The sequence below is a fragment of the Cupressus sempervirens genome, chromosome 6 (genome assembly GCF_028749045.1).
Source record: "Cupressus sempervirens isolate cs-2001-9-10 chromosome 6, ASM2874904v1, whole genome shotgun sequence".
Lineage (NCBI taxonomy): Eukaryota > Viridiplantae > Streptophyta > Pinopsida > Cupressales > Cupressaceae > Cupressus > Cupressus sempervirens.
In genome coordinates, this window is record NC_143123.1 from 555,198,702 (window position 1) to 555,219,891 (window position 21,190).

A 21,190-nucleotide genomic window follows, 5' to 3' on the forward strand; every position below is an offset into this window, starting at 1 on the left:
CACAAAGTATGGAAAGATGGACAGGACAAGCAGGAGATGAAGGAAACAATCAAAAACATGGCATAGTACATTAATTCTATCCTTCACCTTGAAGTAAAGCCAATTAGCAAAATGTTAGCAATCATCAATGTGTCCTTTGTGACTAATCAACAATCACTAGAGAACCTATAGAAGTGTAAAGTGGTGGCAAAAATAGCAGGAGAATGCGTCCAAGATGTTCTAGATGACACTCTAAAACATATAGGCCACTTGGACTATGTTTCAAAAGAAATATTAAACATTGCTAAGAAGGTGAAGACAAGCAACAAAGGATATGAAAAAGAGAAGAACAACTGAGCAAAGGTGGTAATGTGGTTAGAGGACGTGCAAGAATTTGGTTTGCAGAAGTTCCAGGCTGAATGCCCTATGGCTAGTCTAGACAAAAAGGCCCTGTATGTCATCAAAGACTACATTGAATGCTAGAATAAAGCACTGACACAGGGGGTAACTGAAATTAAAGAGATGTTACAAGAACTTAAGGTTATACACCAGATTATCCAAGGTGACCTTAAGTGGTTTGTCAAACAATTCACAAGAAAGGAAGATGACTTTGTTGCCCAATCGGATGAGATAATCGAAGAGGTTCAAAAGAAGTTTCAAGAACTACAGCATAAGAAGGCACCGGCTAAGCAAGATTTTTCTAATGTGGCACACACTGAAGCTATGTTAATCATCAATCAAAAGCACTTAGAAATGCACAAAGAGAAGGTAGTTGAACTGAAGAAGATGAAAGAGATCCGGAAGAAAAGGTTTTCCTATATTGGCTTGCCACACCAGTCTGTTATTTCAGCCTTTTTGACTACCTATGAAATGTGGAAGAGGGTGAGAGACGTGGCGAGTGGAGATAGCACTACCTAATCAAAAGAAACAGTTACACTTAGTTGCCTAGTTGTAGTTTCTTTTGTCATTTTTCTTTTCTTGCATTTTCAGTTAATAGTTATGTTAAACAAAAGACTATTAACTCCTGGCAGGTGCAATTTTGGAGGTGGTTCAGCCCCATGCCTATATATATATATATATATATATATATATATATATATATATATATATATATATATATATATATATAATAACTAGTATGGTGTAGGGGTTAGAAATTCCCCAGCAAATCGATAGATAGAACTATTTCTGTTTGTGGTTTTATTTCAAGTTTTAGGAGTAGCATATTAGAACTCTTCTACTAATATGAAGAAAAACTTTGCAGTTTGATTTTGATTAATGGCTTTGTAAGTAGATACTACTATCTACTTGTTTAAATTAATATTTTAAAAAATACTATTTATGTGAAGCTCTTGGTTGTGTATGGTGGATTCTGAGATTGTGATTTAGAACTTGGAATTCTATGAGAAGTTATTTTATTAATCTTCCTACTTGGTTACTTAATTTTCAATTATGTGGATAATCTTGATAATTAAAATCGAGTGGTTTTTTAGCATAAAAGTTTGTTTTATATTGATGAGATGAAATAAGTTGATTTTGTTAGGAATAAGGTGTCTCAACCTTGTATAATTCCTATTCTTATTATTTGTTTTGTAAAATGTATTTCTTGCAAATAATGTTGATGTGTCGACATCTTGAATTGTGTGTAAGGAGATCATGACTAAAATGGTTATGACGGATTTCTATGACACGTAAGAGCTATGTTAAGAAGATTCAATGACAGGTGAAGACGTGTGGCAACTAAGATATTTTCTTGGAGAATGGTAAAACCCTAATACGATTTACCTTTTGGGAGTAGCCCTAAAGTGAAGCGCATGTTATAAGCATTTTTAGGGTTGCGAAGAGATGCGAAAAAGGTGTATTGTTGGTACTGCGAGTAGCTACTGGAGTCTTTTGTTGTTGATGTTGAACTTGCATTGCAAGTGTATTGTAACCTTGTGTTGAAGATAATACATTGTGCAGGTTCTGAAGGGGTGGGGTTGTTTTACCGAAAGGTTTTTCCCCACCGACAAATCCTTGTGTTATGTGTTACTTTCTCTGTCTATTTTCTGTATGCATGGTTGGCTGCAATATTGTTGTTTACATGATATTGAATCTATAAGTGTAGAAGATTTTAATAAGATTTGCATCATACTTTCCTTATGAGATTAGTGTAGGAAGTTGTTTCTACACCTGAGTTTCCTTACAGATTTAACACTTTCAATAGATTGTATTCTAAGAAGGTCTTTCTATTGAGTCTTTAGATCAAAAAATTCTCATTGCAATAAAGGTAGTTGCGCCTATTTTCATTGAAGAAACTTTAAGCAAAGAATTCCTTAGTCCCTTTTGTAGGAATTCATTTGTTGGTATGCACTTTTTCTCTATTTTAGCATATGAACCCATATGAGAAAAATTGTTTACTAACATAAGTTATGCACACTAAACTAACACAATCAAGTGTAGATGCACAATATATCATAGCTGAAGCAGCAAGTATGTAAAATCACATAATTAAAGCATATGATTAGTTTCATTTAAATATCTAATTTTCTATAAATTATTGAAATGAATAGGGTAAATATTTGTAACACATAAATCCAATATGGAATATCATTTCCAATTATTCTAAGCATTTAATAATGCAAATAATCACTAATTACTCAACAACAATTAAGACACAATAAAAAAATAAGTCAACATGGTCAAACACATGAGTAAACATTGTTGTAAGAACCTAGTAAAGTGCAACAAGGTAATAATACATTGTGCAATCACTACACACATCTCAAGGTGATCACGAGACAACATTGTGATACCATATCAATCTAGTTAAGAACTGGCACAAACCTCAATCAAACCACCAAATACATCATAATCTCGTATATCAAGCATAAGCATAAATTAATCCAGCTAATATAATAACATTAAAAAATCACCCCAAGGGTGTTGACCATTCACGAAGTCCAACCATGATTACTCACTAAGAAATATCATCATGGTTGCATTCATTAGGATGACTTTCAAAAATCAAATGGGAGAGGCACTACAAAACATGTGACCCCTACACCTAGGGTTGAGTCTAGTAGCCCTTCTAGTCTATCTATGAACTAATGGTAGCCTTCATCCTTGCCTTCTTTTTTTGTTTTCCTCTCCAATTCTATCACATCCACTCTTCCCATACTTCTCTTGTCATATCCATGGTGTCTCACTTCCTTGATGACCTAGATCAACTATCTCATATCCTTGTCTACATGTGCTAGCATGATGTACAAGAGTGCATATCGGTTTAACTCCTCCATCGATAATCATGACTCCTTCTATCTTTCAACTAGCTATTAATTAGTTTTTCCATCAATGGGAACACTTCTTATAATAACTATACCAATGAGAATTGTAGGGTCAACAAGAACCTCCTACAACCCCTATTAGTCCTGAATGGGAGGAAATAAAAAAAATTATAAGGGAAATAAAGGCCAATAATTATTCCATAACATTTAAATTCAAGGAGGTATGTCCTTATCCATTTGATTAGTCCAACCCAAAAATGTCATTCCCCAAACACTTTGAGACACCCAAAATTGATAAGTTCAAGGGGAAGGTTGATCTAGTGGCATATGTCAAGTGGTTTTACATAAGATACTAGAAAGTGGCCTATAGTTATGTATTTATCATGTGTCTCTTTCTCAAAAGCCTAGGGGATCCTTATGGTAAGGAAACTTGCAGCAAAAAATATAACTATTTCCACATAACCCATTATATATATGAAACAAATGTGTAATTGAAATCCACATGCAAGACAATACATAGTTCATACCCACAAAAATGTGACACAAGCTATACCCTGGGAAACCCTCATTGAGGAAAAAATGTAGCCTCCAAAGAATCCATCACCATGTATTATTCAGCTAAAAACCATTGCAATACAACCATGGAAGCCTTTAAAGCCATAGCCACCACCAAGAAATCCATGTGAACAAGCATGAATCCACACATCTCGTGCCATGCTTCCAACATTCACAAATTCTCTCTTGGCTAATTTGTCAAGCCTTGTCTTGCTTGAATTTCATTTTTTCTGTGGCTTCTTATACAATAGCAAGTCCCACAAAACCACCAAGTGGTATTACATAAACCATGTTCTTAAACCATGGGCTATCTAACCCATTGACTGCACATTTAATTCTTTTTCCCAATATTAAATAATTACATCAAATGTTATTATAATATTACAATACAATTCATCAAGTATATCCCATGGGAATCTCTCCATGTTGCACATCCATCTAGGTGCTCCTAGGTGCAACAATACATAATAAAATAAAATAATACAATATAGAAACATTATGCAATGTGTGCAACACACATAATCCCAAAAATCTCCCACTTGTTGTATATATTGTATAAGGTCAATCCGTAGCCTTATAAATGAACAAAGAAATAAGTCCTCATAGCACATCCACCATCAATGGTCAAATTACACCATGTGCTCCATCCTAGTACCCATGACAAAATCAAAGCATCTAGCATCTCGAACATGAATGGTGCCACCTCCTATTATGCCATTGCCATTGGACATACATAGAAGACATCAAAAGATAAATCCACCCAACCTATTACATAAGAATCATAAAATCTTGTAACAACTAAAATGTAAAGCACAAACACCTATTCCAAAGGTAATCAAATGTATTTGTATTTATCAAAACTCCATAGCTGAAATATCACCCATTGCAAGTGCCAACCTATCAAACTATCCATACCTCCGAAGGTATACCAAGTGAATCTCACATCATCAATATATCCAACCTATAACCTACAATCACAAGCCTCAAGAGCAATACCTGTCACATATACACCTAGAAGCTCCCACTGCAAAAGATAATGTCAAGTCTATAACCAATCTACTCACAACATCTCAAAGAAGTGAATCCATGTAGTATCAAGAACATCCACAATACATGAACTGATAACCTCTAAGAACAACTATCATGAAAAGTCTCAAACACTCTCCCAAGTTCTCCACAACCAAAATCGGAAAGTGATAAATGAATAACCATGTCATCTCTAACATGACATACATGAACATTACTCAATGATCAAAATCTGCAACCAATCTCAAATCCAATGTAAGTGAAATGAAAAATCTGGGAAGATAACCAAGACCAAAGAGAAACCATGTAAATCATAACATGTATCATGTCCTTCTTTATAAACCTTTAGATATAAATTATGTAAGTATGATCTCCTTCATAAACCCCAACCAAGAAGCCACAAAAACACCCAAACTATGTTGAAAGGATATTGTTGAAGTGAAGAAGATTGATGAAACCCATCATGGAAAAATCATTATTTTTGTTATTGATGTCAAACCTACTACTTGTTGATGAGACAATTATCTACCTTGGTCTGAATGTTATCAATTGATTGATTGATAAAGAGGATTTCAAAAGAGAGGATAACAAGAGAACCTAGAGAAAGGTTGAGTTATTCAATGTATAAAAGGGGCACTAAGACCAAGAAAGACTTTGATGATATAGTGTATTATTTATCTACTTAAGGCTATAATGAAAAGATACTTGAGCAAAGACTTGAAGGAGGCTAAGTAAAGAAATGTATCTACCAAGCCTGATTGAGAAAATAGTGCAAGCCAAGAAAAGTTAGTTCAGGCCAAGTAAAAAATTAGTTGAAGTCAAGTAGTAAGTTTAGTATGTGTTGAGTGAAGAAAGTTCGTATGAGCCGAGAAAGAGAAATCTAGTTGGTGTCGATTGAAGATAGTTAGTATGTAATGAGCACCAGTAAAGACTTAGTGGATGTTGAGCAACCCAATGTTGGCCAAGAATTGCAACATAGTATTTTTCAAGCAAACAAAGTGTTATTTCCAAGTGTCGGTAAAATGATTTATATCAAAGATTTAATGAATCTAAGCCAACAAAGTTGATTTCTTGAATTGTGTGAAGCATGTGGAAGATTACTATGATGAGTTGGTGGCATAGAATTCAAAATAAATTATTTTGAGGTGAATTCAAATAGGATTGTAGAGGAAGTTTCTAGAAATAGATAAAATGGAAAAGTGGGTAGATTCATTGAATCTTACCTAACCCTAGAATGGACAATTATGGTCAAGTGAAAAAAGACCTAAATTCTCTATCTAAGGATATAGCAGGCTAGAAGCAACAATTGTCATGTGTGAGAACCTAATGAAGACAAGAAGTTTAGGGTATTGCTTCATATGGTGGTTGAACAGAAGAGTTTACAATTGGCATACAAAGAAAGAAGGCTTAAAAGGATAAATTTTTAAAAGGTGAACAAGCTATCAAAGATGGAGAGGATGAATTCCAAATAGAATGGAGGACTAAATGTGAGATCTATAATCTGCAAGTGAGTTGTTATTGTTACTCTTTAATAATTGTATCAGTCTGGATAAATCATTTGAATTAAGGTTGACCTAACAGTCATTAGTAAATCCTTTAATAGGGTAAGATTCTAATAGAATATTCTAAAGTCCTCTAACAAGGCTCACTCCTAATAGAGTGATTGAAATCCTTTAACCAGGTCACATTCGACAGTATGCATTATAACCTTTAACAGCGTTGGCTCCTCATAGAGCTCACTTCAAAAGAGTGAGAATTGGTAGCATGTTACTAGTGGTTTTTCCTAAATTGGGTTTCGACATAAAATGCTTGAGTCAAAATTTGTGATTGATTTTGTGGTGTTGTATGTTTACATTTCTACAAAGTTATTTTGACATAGGACAACAATATGCATATGATTAAGTTATTGAATGATCAATGCATGCATAAGAATAAGTTGTAGTATTAAAAAGTTTTATTTTTACATTTGACCCTTGGATAACTAATTCATTCCCGCCCATCCCCACCCCCCCTCTTAGTTATTCTAAAGTATTCCAAAAATTGGTATCAGAGCTCCAAGTGCTTGAGAGAAAATTTGGAAGGCACTTAAAGCTAAAGATCAAGATGTATAGAAAGGAGGTGCCCATGTTAAACAAGGAACACTTTCTTGCATGGAAAATTTTGATGAAGATACATCTAGGAGGTCTTGGAGATTATGCATAGTCAACTATCACCATTGAGTATGTTGATCTAGCTGGAGCCCCAAGTGTTGAACAATTGAAATAGAAGAAAGAACACAATCAAGCAATGTTGGAGATTGCATCTACCCTAAGCTACTCAAAGTTTGATGACATCAAAGGATATGATTCTGCTAAGAAGATATGGGGTGCCCTACACAAGATCTATGGAGGGTACAAGAATGTGTTGAGAGCCAAAGTTAAAATCCTAAGAGGAAAATTTGATGAAATGAAAATGCAAACTTGACAAGTAAGACTCAGTACATTATCCTATTTGTTGATGATTGCTCAAGAATGATGATAGTAATGTTTTTAAAAGAAAAATCTAATGCTTTTCAAATGTTTAAATGGTATCTAAAAAGAGTGGAAAAGGAAACTGCTAAAAGCTTAAAATTTCTGAGATCTGACAGAGGTGGAGAGTTTACATCAAATAAGTTTGAAAACCTCTATAATCATAGAGGAATGAAGAGAAAAAAAAATTCACCTAGGACCACTCCACAAAATGTGATAACTAAAAGGAGGAACAAATCTATAATGGATTGTGCTAGAACATTCATGATGGAGAAGAATGTTGCTTTGAAATATTGGAGAGATGTTATCAATATAGTTGTGGATACCTTGAACTGAGTACAAGTCAAAAAAGGTACAAATTCCACACCTTTTGAATTACGGTATGGATACTCACCCAATGTCAAATATTTAAGGGTTTTGGAAGAAAGTGTTACATTCTTAAGGACAACAGAAATGATAAACTTGATGCAAAAAGTGAAGAAGGTATATTCTTAGGCTATTTCACAAGAATTAAAGCTTATAAGTGTTTAAATACTAACACTAACAAATTTGTAGAAAGTGCAAATGGAAAGCTTGATGAGTATACAAAAGTGCATGAAGATGAACCAAAGAAGGAACCTAAAAATTTAAAAACCTTTATCTATTACTATGAAGACATGTATGTTGATACTAATAATTCTACAAACCAAGTTGTTAATCAACAAAAATTAGTGATTGTTGAGTCACATACAATGGATGTTGAGTTGCATTCAGGAGTCAAGTTACATTTAGGAGTCAAGTTGCACTCAAGAGCCAAGTTACAATCAGAAGCTGAGGTACATTTTGATACTCACATTAGTTTACATGAAAGGAATGTTTAGTTATGTGATAGAGAAGTACATATTGAATCTAAAATTGAAAGACTTGTTGTAGAAGGAGAGCAGAAGCAAGGCTATCAAAGTATGTCAAAAGACATCACCATGCTGGACAAATTATTGGAGATAAAGAAGACAAACCAATGACAAGGAATAGGTTGAGAAATGAAACATGTTTTTTAAGTATGCATGAGCCTAAGCTAGTAAAGGATGCATTAGAGAATGAAGATTGGAGTAAAACCATGAAAGAAGAGAATGATCAGATTGAGAAGAACAAAATGTGGACTCTAGTACCCAGACTAGAGAAAAAGAATGTTATTGGAACCAAGTGTACACGTATATAGAAACAAACTCAATGAGAATGGTGAAGTCAAAAGGAATAAGGCAATATTAGTTTGCAAAGGCTATGCACAAGATGAGGGAATGTACTATGGGGAGACAACTCCCCCAGTTACAATATTGGAGGGAGTAAGAACTCTACTTGCTTACTCTTCATACAAAGGATTTAAAGTTTATCAAATGAATGTAAAGTCAACATTTCTAAATGGTATACTAGAAGAGGAGGTTTACATAGAACAACCTAAAGGATTTATTGATCCAAACAACTAGAACATGGTGTGTATATTACACAAAGCTTTATATGATTTGAAGCAAGCTCCCAGAGCATGGTATGAGAGGTTTCACAATTATCTTGTAAAAATTGGTTTTGAGAAGACTAATGACAATAACAATCTATACTTAAAGATAGAAGGAGGTAAATGAATTTTACTAGCTAAAATATTTGTTGATGGTATCATATTTGGAGGAAAAAAATGCATTATTTACAACATTTGCAAATGTAATGAAGAAAGAGTTTGAGATGTCTATTTTTGGAGAGATAAAGTTTTTTGTTAGACAACAAGTATATTAGATGAAATATGGTATTTACATCACTCAGACCAATTATGTGAAGGAAATCTTGAGAACTTTTGGTAAGGAGGACACAAAACATGTTAGCACTCCTACAATGATAGGACACAAATTATACAAAAGTGTTGATTTTGATAAAGTAAAAAAAATATTGTACAAGTCTATAGTTGGAAAATTGCAATATGTAGTTCATAGAAGACCTAACATTGCATTAGTTGTTGGGATTGTTGCAAGGTTTTTTACAAATCCTAAGGAGAATCATTTAATGGTTGTTAAAAGGACTATGAGATACTGGAAAGGAATAGAAGACAATGGGCTATACTACAAGAAAAATAACAAGTTTGAATTGAGAGCCTATGCATATGTTGATTGGGCTAGAAACATTGATGACAGAAAGAGTACAAGTGGTGGAGCATTTTTCTTTGCAAAAAGATTGGTCACCTAGACTACCAAGAAACAAAATTGTATATCACATTCTACTATTCAATCCTCATATGTGGCTGTTACAATGAATTGCACAAATGTGTTATGGATCAAACAATTACTCAAAGGAATAGAGGATTAAATTACTGAACATATGGTACTCTACTATGACAATACAAGTGCTATAAACATATCAAAGAACCGTGTGATGCATACAAAGACAAAACATATTGCAATCAAGTATCATTACTTGAGAGAATTGGTTCAAGACAAAGAAGTGAGAATGGAATATATGAATACAAAAGAACAAATAGTTGATATATTCGCAAAGGCTTTACCTAAGGATGCACATGAATATCCTAGAGGTAAATTAGGGGTGATACCCTTATCCAAAGCTACTTAAGAAGAAATATTAGTTCCCTACATCAACTGAGTTAAATGCCATGTTTAACAATTTGATGTAGTTGATCTTACTTTAGGACCTGTCTAAAGTAACGAAGGAGCAAAAAATAAAATATTTTTAGTCACATGTAAGGTGATAGAGGGATAACCTCAATTGATTATATCTACATGTATAGATGACAAGTCTTTGGCATTTTTGTCAAAGAGAGAGAATATACAAGCAAGAGGGAGATATAAGAGAATCAAGGAGAGAGAGAGAGAGAGAGAGAGAGAGAGAGAGAGAGAGAGAGAGAGAGAGAGATCAGATCAGAGAAGGAAGGAGAAAGATTGTCAAAGAAGGACAAGAGTAGATAAGGAAGAAATTAGAGGAAGGCATACATATTGATAGAGGGAGAGATTTCAATACAAGGTATTAAGTTTCTTTTTGGTATTGTTGTTGGTATTGGTTTTCTATCAATGCCAAAGAGGGAGATTGTTGAAAGGAGATTGTTGAAGTGAAGAAGATTGATGAAACCCATCATGGAACAATTATTATTTTCTCACTAATGTCAAACCTACTACTTGTTGGTGAGACTATTGCTTACTTTGGTCTAAATTCTATCAATTGATTGATTGATGAAAAGGATTTGAAAAGAAAGGATAACAAGAGAACCTAGAGAAAGGTTTAGTTATTCGGTGTATAGAAGGAGCACAAAAACCAAGAAAGACATTGATGATATAGTGTATTATTTATCTTCTTAAGGATATAATGAAAGGATACTTGAGAAAAAACTTGAAGGAGGCTAAGTAAAGAAATGTGTCTACCAAGCCTAATTGAGAAAATAACACAATCCAAGCAAAGTTAGTGCAGGCCAACCAGAAAATTAGTAAAAGTTGAGCAGTAAGTTCAGTATGTATCAAGTGAAGAAAGTTAGTATGAGTCAAGAAAGAGATATCTAGTTGGTGTTGAGTGAAGATAGTTAGTATGTGTTGAGCACCAATAAAGACTTAGTGGATTTTGAGAAACCCAATGTTGGTTGAGCATTAGAACACAGTGTTTTCCAAGCAAATAGAGTGTTATTATTGAGTGTTAGTAAAATGAGTTGGATTGAAGGTTTAACAAATCTAAGATGACAAAGTTGATTTCCTAAATTTTTTGAAGCATGTAGAAGATTACTATGATGAGCTAGTGGTATAGAATTGAAGATAAACCATTTTGAGGTGAACTAAAAGAGGATTGTAGAGGAAGTTTTTAGAAAGGGATAAAATGGAAAAGTGGGTAGATTCATTGAATCTTACCTAAACCTAGAATAGACGATTGTGTGTAAGAGGAAAAAGACCAATATTCTCTATATAAGGAGATTGTTGGTGTAAATAAGTATTTCTTATCTACACTTTACTTGAGTTTACTTATATTAATTCTTTAGCATATTAGTTGTCATGTAGACACTTAGGAGTTTGCATATTCATATGAGTTGTCATGTAGACAACACAGTTGTTTGCACTCCAATTGAGAACATGTTATCTAGTACATCTCATTATGAGATACACCTTTGTATTCTTATCCTCTCATTATTGCATGTGCATTCATGCACAATGGAGGATAATACAATCTTGGTGGACATGTGCTTAGTTGTGATGATTATCTCTTTGTTAACTCCTTGGTATTCTAGTTGTCTTTATATATAGGCACTTTTATTGTGTATTCATATAACATCCATTATCATTTTGATCATGATTGAGATTCTCATTTGATCATCATTTGTCTCTCTTATGCTATCTACTAAGCTTCTTGATCTTGGCGTTGAATTATTGCCTTAGGAAAAATTTTACATGGTATCAAAGTTGTGGGAGCTTCATTGCATAGCCATTAGAGAGCTTCATTTTCCTTCATTTTAAAGGGCCACGATTCAAATCTAGATATCTGTAGTTATTCGAAATGTTTTGAGCAAGATCTAACCTCATCATTGCATCTAGGTGGATGTTTCCATAAATTTTGACTAAAAATTTGCCTATGTTGGGAAAAAGTCAAATGTAAGGCAAAAAAAATTTTGCAAATCAAATTTGGAATCCCGATTTGCCCATTTGGAGGATTACATTATGGTAACTGAGATCTGCACATTGGATAACATTTTAGTGTTTTTCAAGTTTTTTTGGATCTAGTTAATTTGTTTTGGCATATTACTCCTTGAGAATTTTGTGGAAAATATTTGGGTGGATATGTCTCGTGTGCATTTTTCATCAAGTTACAGATGGAGATGTTGAGATCCTAGATAGTTCTGATGCGTTGAATGCCCTGTTGAATCTAGAGGTTTATTTTGCAAGCTTTGTGAAAAGGCTCGAAAAGAAATACTCTGGACCAGAGGAGCATGCCCATTGATTTGGTTTCTTCAAGGCCAATCTATTGAGGGCTTTGGAACAACAAATGCTTGATCCAAATGACATCCATGGCATCGCAAAGTTCTCAGATTTGACAGAGCACAAGTTTTGCCATCAATATTTAGGGCCCGAGGCTCCATATTCTATTAGATCTAGCTCTCACAATGCCCCCATTCACCTACTAATGATCTGCTTGAGGATTTTGATTGGAGAGACAAGGGGGCCAACTTCAACAAAAGGGAGAAGAAAATGTGTGCCTATTGTAAGAAGAATGGTCATGATGAACATGAGTGTAAGGATAAGCAAATTGATGAGTTTCTAAACATAATGAGGAAATGTAAAATTGATGTGCCAAATGCCTATAAGGATAAGGGATCTTCATCCACTTCAAAAGGTAAGGGACAAGCTTTGGTAGTAAGTACAAACAAGTCTGAGGAGTGGGTTCTTGATTCAGAAGCTACACATCATATGGGTGCTTCAAGGGAGCATTTTTCCTCTTTAAAACCATCACATATACCTTACATCTATGTGGGAAATGACACACAAGTGGAAGTTGAAGGAAAAATAAATGTTGAGTTGGACAATGAAGTTTTCAAGGATGTTCTTCATGTTCCCAACATTAGCACCAATCTCCTTTCAATCTACCAAATAACTCACTATGGATGTGGCAACAAAGTCGAGTTCCTTCCTAATTGAATTGTGGTGAAAAATCTAAAGGATGATTCTATGGTGGCAATTGGAAAGCCTAATCATGATACAAGATTTTATTATTTTTCTCATTTTGTGCCTATGTCCACTTCCCTTGCCTTGTTGACCCACTTAAATTCACAAAGTAAACTATGGCATGAGAGGTTTGGACATCTCAATTACCATTGCCTTCAACAACTTAGCAACAAGGATATGGTCATAGGTCTACCTCAAGTCAAGTATTTAGAGGGTGTATGTATAGGTTGTGTAGTAGGAAAGCATCCTGAAAAGAAGTTTGACAAGTGGAAGTCTTGGAGAGCTATTGTTATTCTTGAATTGGTTCATAGTGATGAAAGGCTTGTTATGTTCTCACCTTCATTGATGACTTTTCACCCTACACGTGGGTCTTGTTTCTTTCTCATAAGAGTGAAGTGTTTGATAATTTTATCACCTTCAAAGCTCAAGTTGAGAAGCAATCAGGGAAAGCCATCAAGATTCTTCGAACAAATAATGGAAGGGAGTATGTGAACTCAAGGCTTATAGAATTTTGTACTCATGAGGGTATTGATTTTCAACATTTAGTTGCATACACTCCACAACAAATGGTGTTGCTAAAAGGAAGAATAGAACCCTTGAGGAAATGACCACTTGTATGCTACAACATAAGTCTCTAGATCAAGTTTTTTGGGCAGAATCTATGTGTTGTGCAAATTACATCCAAAATAGAAGATCCCATAAGGCCTTGGATGAAATTACACCTTTTGAGGCTTGGTGTGGAAGAAAACCAAGTGTAAAACACTTTAGAGTTTTTGGTTGTCCAGCATGGGCCAAGATACCTCCACAAAAAAGGAAGGCATCTGAACCTCAAAGTAAACCTTCTATATTTGTTGGATATCCTAACCATCTTAAGGCATACAAACTCATGGATTCAGAGACACATGAAATTTTCTTTGAGAGGAGAGTTCACTTTGAAGAGACTTGTCCAAGATTGGCTCCTTCAACTCCTCCTTCCTCCTTCATGGAAAGTGATGATAGTGATGATAGTGACTTGGAAGATGATATTCCTTCAACTTTGATTCACAAGACACCAACTTTTCAAGGTCCACAAATAGTTGAGGATATTCCTTCTTCTTCTTCCACTAGACCTCGTTGGGCATAACAAACACTTGTTCAGTGGGTTCATTAGTGGAGAATCCTTCAGATACTCAGAGGATAAGGGCACAACACAAATCATTTCCACATGCATATATTGCCATTGCTTCTGATCCACAGTCATTTAAGGAAGCGTCAGAGGTTCCTAAATGGGACATGACCATGGAGGAAGAATATAGCTCTTTAATGAAAACACTAGTTTGGACTTAGTTCTTCTTCCTAAGGGAAGAAAGTTGGTTCGGTGTAAGTGGATCTATTGGACCAAGTTTGCAGTGGATGGAAGTGTGGATAAGTATAATGCTAGACTTGTTGCCAAAGGTTTCTCATAGGTTCTTGACATTGACTATATTGAGACTTTTGTACTAGTAGCTAAGACGAACTCTATTTGTTTGACACTAGCTATTGTTGCAACTCATGGTTGGGTTGAACATCAAATGGATGTGAAGAGTGTTTTCCTCAATGGGGATCTTCTTGAAGAGATCTATATTGAGCAACCTCATGGATTCATACAAGATTCTACTATGGCTTGTAGGTTGAGGAAGTCTATCTATGGCCTTAAGCAGGGTCCTAGTGCTTGGTATGCCAAAATGGATTCCTTCCTACTCTTAGTAGGATTCACTAGGTGTCATTTAGATTCAAATGTCTACATTCTTTGGAGGGATGAGTCACACTTGATACTTGTGCTTTATGTAGATGAATTGATCATTATAGGAAGTACTTCATCCATCATTGTCAGTGTCAAGACTTCTTTGCAAGACAAATTTGCTATGATAGACTTGGGTTTACTTCATTATTTCCTTAGTATTGAGATCACATAATCTTCAACTAGGACCACACTTTCTCAACCCAAGTATACTCTTGATTTACTTTCTTGCTTTCACATGAGCGATTGTAAGCCTGTACAGACTCCCTTTCTTTCAGATGTTAAGTTAGAGGCCAAGTGTACCACTCAACTTGTTGATGCTACATTGTAAAGACAATTGGTTGGGAGTCTCATTTACTTGACACATACATGCCCTGACATATCTTTTGCAGTTGGTATCATTTCTCGCTTCATGCAAGAGCCACATGAGCTTCATTGGAAGTCTACCAAATGCATCTTGCAATACATACAGGGTACACATACACATGGGATACACTATGCAGCAAGTACTGGACTTTAGTTGGTTGGATACACAAACTCAAATTATGCAAGAGATCTTGATTCTTGCAAGTCTACATACGTGAGGGGCTCAAATTTGTGAACATACGTATAGGGTGTCCCTAATCCCTTACCTAGAATATCCATATTCAACTGAGAATGCCAACCTCTGCTGGCTGGCCCTGCTAGAATTTAATGCCGCTACGACCCTACTATTCTAAGGCAAGATTGAGAATGACCGAAAGTTAGGTAGGGAGCACACTTGCTTCCTTCACTATATCCCCGAGATCATCGTGTATCTGAGCAGGGAAATGACATCATCTTGGTTAGCTTACTGAGGGCGGTGGGGTAGGGAAGGAAGAGCCCCCAGGGTCCCGTATCCGAAGTGGAATCTCTCTTTCTAATCTCGTGTGATAAGGTCAAAGATAGGCTATGAATACTAGTTATTGAAATCAAGGCCCATAGAATAGTAGGGAATAATCTGTTTAGGGCCATTTCTGTAGGTTCAATCATCTGCTTAAGCCAAGTCTTCCTTCTCTTTAGCAACTCATTTTCGCCCATCCAGTTACATGTTTCATTTTGGTTCTAACCCCATTTATTGGTAGAGTAAGAAGCAAAATACTATTGCTCTTTCTTCGACTGAGGCTGAGTATCAAGGGATTTTTACTACAGCTATAAATGCTATATGGCTACGATATATCCTAAAGGAGTTTGGGTTCAACTTTCCATAGTCAATAGTCATTCATTGTGATAATCAAAGTGCTATTGAGATCTCAAACTATCTAGTTCAACATCAATGGACCAAACACATTGAGGTTCATATGCACTACATTAGAGAGCTGATAAATGAGCAGGTCATTGAGTTGAAGTTGTCCTACATTAGAGCAGGTTGTAGACATCTTCACCAAACCCTTCAATGAGGTTAAGTATATCCATTTGTGTGATCTCTTAGGGGTGTGTAATATTTTAGTAAGGGGAGTCACTTGACTTCTTTCTTCTTTCTTATAGGAGGGATCCTTTCCTCACATGAGGTCTTCTTCTCTCTCATTTTCTTTTATTGTACTTATCTCTCTTTTTGTAGGGGGGTTTCCCATGTGGTTTTCCCTTTTTCTCCACTTTATCAGAGATTACATTGCATATTTTTTGTACTTGCAGTTTGTAAATGGGTACCTAACATGGCCTAGTAGTCAGAACCCATCATGCATTTTCATCTAGCTTTTGTGAGCTTAAGTGCATTCCCCTAAGTTGCACTTAAGAGGGGGTGTTGGTGTAAATAAGTCTTTACTATTTACACTTTACTTAAGTTTACTTAGGTTAATGCTTTAGCATATTAGTTGTCATGTAGACACCTAGAAGTTTGCATATTCATATGAGTTATCATGTAAACAACACAGTTGTTTGCACTCCAATTGAGCACATGTTGTCTACTACATCTCTTTAGAAGATACACCTTTGTATTCTTATCCTCTCATTGTTGCATGTACATTCATGCACAATGGAGGATAATCCACTCTTGGTGGACATGTGCTTAGTTGTGATGATTATCTCTTTGCTGACTCCTAGTCATTCTAATTACCTTTATATATAGGCACTTCTAGTGTGTATTCATTTGATATCCATCATCATTTTGATCATGATTGAGATTCTTATTTGATCATCATGTGTCTCTCTTGTGCTATGTACTGAGCTTCTTGATCTTGGCATTGAATTATTGCCTTAGGAAAATTCTTATAGAGATAACATACCAGAAGAAACATTTTTCATGTGTAAGAACTTAAGGAAGACAAGAAGTCTATGCTATTACTTCATACGGTGCCTGAATAGAAGAGTTTGTTGTTGGCATATAAAGAAAGAAGGCTTAAAAGAATAAATGTTTGAAGGGTGAATAAGCTATTAGAGACAAAGAGGATGAATGCTAAGTAGGATGAAGGATTGAATGTGAGATCTGTAATCTACAAGTGAGTTTTTATTGTTATCAGATCAAGTCTTGTAGTTACTCTCTAACAGTTGTATAAGTTTAGATAAATCTTTTAGATTAAGGTTGATCTAACAATCATCAGTAAATCCTTTGACAGAGTGACATTCTAATGGAATGTTCTAAAGTCCTCTAATAATGCTTACTCATAAATAGTGATTGAAATCCTTTAACTAGGTCACATTTAATAGTGTGCATTGTAACCTTTAATAGGCTTGGCTCCTTATAGAGCTCACTTCAAAAGAGTGAAAATTGGTAGCATGTTACTAGTGGTTTTTCCCAAATTGAGTTTCCACGTAAAATCCTTGTGTCAAAATGTGTGATTGATTTTGTGGTGTTGCATGTTTACATTTTTGCAAAGTTATTTTGACATAGGATAGCAGTATTCATATGTTTAAGATATTGAATGATCAATGCATGCATAAGAATAAGTTGCAAAACTAAAAAGTTTTAATTTTACATTTGGACCTTTGATAAATAATTCACCCCACCCCACCCCTTCTTAGTTATTCTAAAATATTTCAACAAACCATACCATACAACTAATCATGGATATAAGCCTCTCATAAGAAGATCAAACTCATAAACCACTCCTAAACCAAGGAATGATCATTCCTAATTCAAGGAATATGCCCAATATAAAATTGTTGCCCAAACTCAACCAGCATAACAAAAATAATATGCACATGGAGATCACCAATGCTAAACCATCTCTCAAATGAATCTCCTAGAACTAACTCATGTACCATAGGTCAAGATCCATATCCATGAAATACAAGCATAAATGTAATGCACTCAAGAGAAACAATGGGCTATACCTCTTAAGTAGAAAACAGTCAAGTAGACCAAGAGTGGGGAATGATAATTCTCATCAAGGTATTTAAGTCTCCAACCAAGACTCACCTAAGAAATTTCTCATCTCAAGTCCATATTAGGTGAATTCCCCTCAACATTCTTGTTGAAACCATCAATTGTCTCAACAAATAGTTCTCTAATCCAAGATAAATCAGCATCACCATTGTCTCTAAGTATCCATGAGCACCTATAGCCAATCAATCTATGCTGACTCCAAATGCAACATAAAAATATCATGAAGTATCTAACAAATGATCAGTGTACTCAATACCAAGAAACTAAACCAAGATCAATGTCAAAGTTCTAACCATGGCCTTAGGAACATAAACATGAAAACATGATCTAAATGATCTCAACTAGAGAGATAACATGTTCCATATGAACATACCATAACATGTCAAAACTCTAAATGTGTATCAAGAGTATACCATGGCATAATAATGAAACCATCATAACACCAAGGATAACATGTCAAATGAAAGCATAAACCACACTTTTACCAAAAACTCTATGAGTCCTCAAGATGCAATCATCTCCACACATCACAAATAAAATTATATATACATACCATGAAGAACTATCTTCACACACCATGAAGATAACAAGTGCACCATGCAAATTTTGAAGATGCTTCTATGACAATAGGATCTAAGACAAACCTCCAACATATGCAAACACTCAATTCATATATCAATGCCAAAAACTCTCACTCAACCATGGTACTAAGTCACCCATGATACCATAACATTCATCTCCTACATGAAGATCCTCCTAGTCTACATAAACACAATAAAAGTGTCAATAATAAGTAAACCCAACATCTCCAAACCAAGAAGATACAAACAAATCTAGGAACCAATCATGCACTATCACAAGCTCCTACTACACCATGTATCCAAGCTATCCATGATATCATGATGGAAAAAAAATCATCCTCTAACCATGAGAATATACCAAGGCATCAAACCATCAAAGAACTCAAAGTTCACATTATAAGCTCCTCAAAAGAAATCAAATAACCATGATCCTCAACCAAGAAGATATACCACCATAACCAAATCAAGAATCTAAACCAATGAACATCAAGGATATATTTGTATATCTAAACATGTCATACCAAAATCCATGGAACCATGATCAAATCCATAAACCAAGCAACTAACTCTCAATTTTTTCAACCAATCAGAATAAAATAGTCAACAACAATCCTCCACCATGATTGTACCTAGTAACAACACCTCATCCCTTCTACATGAAGAAAAATCATATGACTATGGGCATAGACAACCCAAATCCAAACCACCAATTTGAATATGAATCAATAATAAAAGATCAATGGGAAGAGACAACCTATATGCAAGCCATAAATGCAACTCGTAAGTATAGATTGCTTACAACACTGCACAACTTGTAGATCTAACAAGTTGTCATGGGTATCCAAACCAAATATTGATAATCATATTATCATTAGACCAATCTAAAATATGAATTGAGTATACAATGACATCAAATCCAAATCTCCAAAATATACAATGTAATAAACTCACAATGTTACCATAATCAATATATATCATAAACTATTCAAATCAATATATCACCAAATAAAACATGACAAATCTACACCAAATTTTAACCAATGTATATATCTCTCTAATAAATTTTCATTGACTACTCAAAGTATAAAATTTGACTCTATATGCCCAGGTTACGCCCAAATATGTGCTTAAAATAAATAACATATAAGTTTTGGGCTCTTAACACCTAACAAAATGTCAAAATCACAAAATTAAACCTATATGAGGTTTTAGTTCTTTGAATTAGCTTTCCAATGACTATAAGACGTCCAAAATCCAATATCTTGAGTGAAAGTTATAGTTGTTTTACCAAGACAACATTTTTACCATTTTCACAACATTTTTTTTTGTGATAAAAATTCTGACAAGATTAAATTTGACGATCTTCATGAAAAAATCATTACATGTTCTCTTCACATGGGAAAACTAGGGCATATTATATATCAAATTTTGCAAAAAAACAACGTAGATCTAATGGCAAGGTCAGTTTTTCCCAAGAGATCATTTTTGCAAGCTACCCCTTAAAACCCTCATTTAAATGAAACATCCAAAAAAACCTTTTGACCAACATTTTTGCATGCCCAATATCTACCAATGTCTCATCATAACAGCAAACCCAAAACCCTTAGATCTATAATAAACAACATACAAAACCCAAAACCCATATATCTTGCCCTTTCTTTCATTCTCTCATGCATTCCCATGGATTCAATCTAGGGTTACAACAATGGAATCATAGCTCTAATACCCTTATAAGGAAACTTGCAACAATAAAAAATAATTGTTTCTGCATAACCCATAATAGATCTAAAACAAATATGTAATTGAAATCCATATGCAAGAGAATAGAAAACATAGCCACAAAAATGTGACACAAGATATACCCTACGAAATCCTTATTAAGGGAAAAATCAAACCTCCAAAAGAATCCATCACCATATATTATTTAGTAAAAAACTATTTCAATACAACTATGGAAGCCTTCAAAGCCATAGCCACCACCAAGTAATATATGTGAACAAGATGAATCCACACATCTCATGCCATGCTTCCAACCTTCACAAATTCTCACTTGGCTAACTTGTCTAGCCTTGTCTTGTTTGACTTTCCTTTTTGCCTTTTTCCCTTCTCACATCAACAACTACCATTCTAGCTTCCTATATAGTAGAAACTACCATAGAACCACTAAGTGGTATTACATAAACCATGTGCTAGAACCGTGTCCTACCTAACCCATTGACCCCACATTTAATATTGGACACTTAATTATTTTTCTCAATATTAAATAATTACATCAAATATTATCACAATGTTACAATACAACTCATCAAGTATAACCCTTGAGAATCCCTCTATGTTGCACATCCATCTAGATGCTCCTAGGTGAAACATTACATCAATGATTAAAATATTACAATATAAAAATATTATGCAATGTGTGCAACACACATAATCTCAACACTTATCTTGAATGAATTTATTTAATCACTTATGACACCATTGCCACATTTACATAATGCTTAGAGA

General features: G+C 34.7%; 1 protein-coding gene across 1 annotated transcript in view; it reads right to left on the minus strand.

Moving 5' to 3' along the window:
- Positions 1–3,825: 3,825 nt before the first annotated feature.
- The window catches only part of LOC149553461 (plant/protein (DUF1995)), a 55,645-nt gene continuing 38,280 nt past the window's right edge, over positions 3,826–21,190 (minus strand). The window contains exon 2 of the mRNA XM_089788909.1: positions 3,826–4,506. The gene's annotated coding sequence lies outside the window, so the exon portion shown is untranslated. The remainder of the gene's footprint in view (positions 4,507–21,190) is intronic.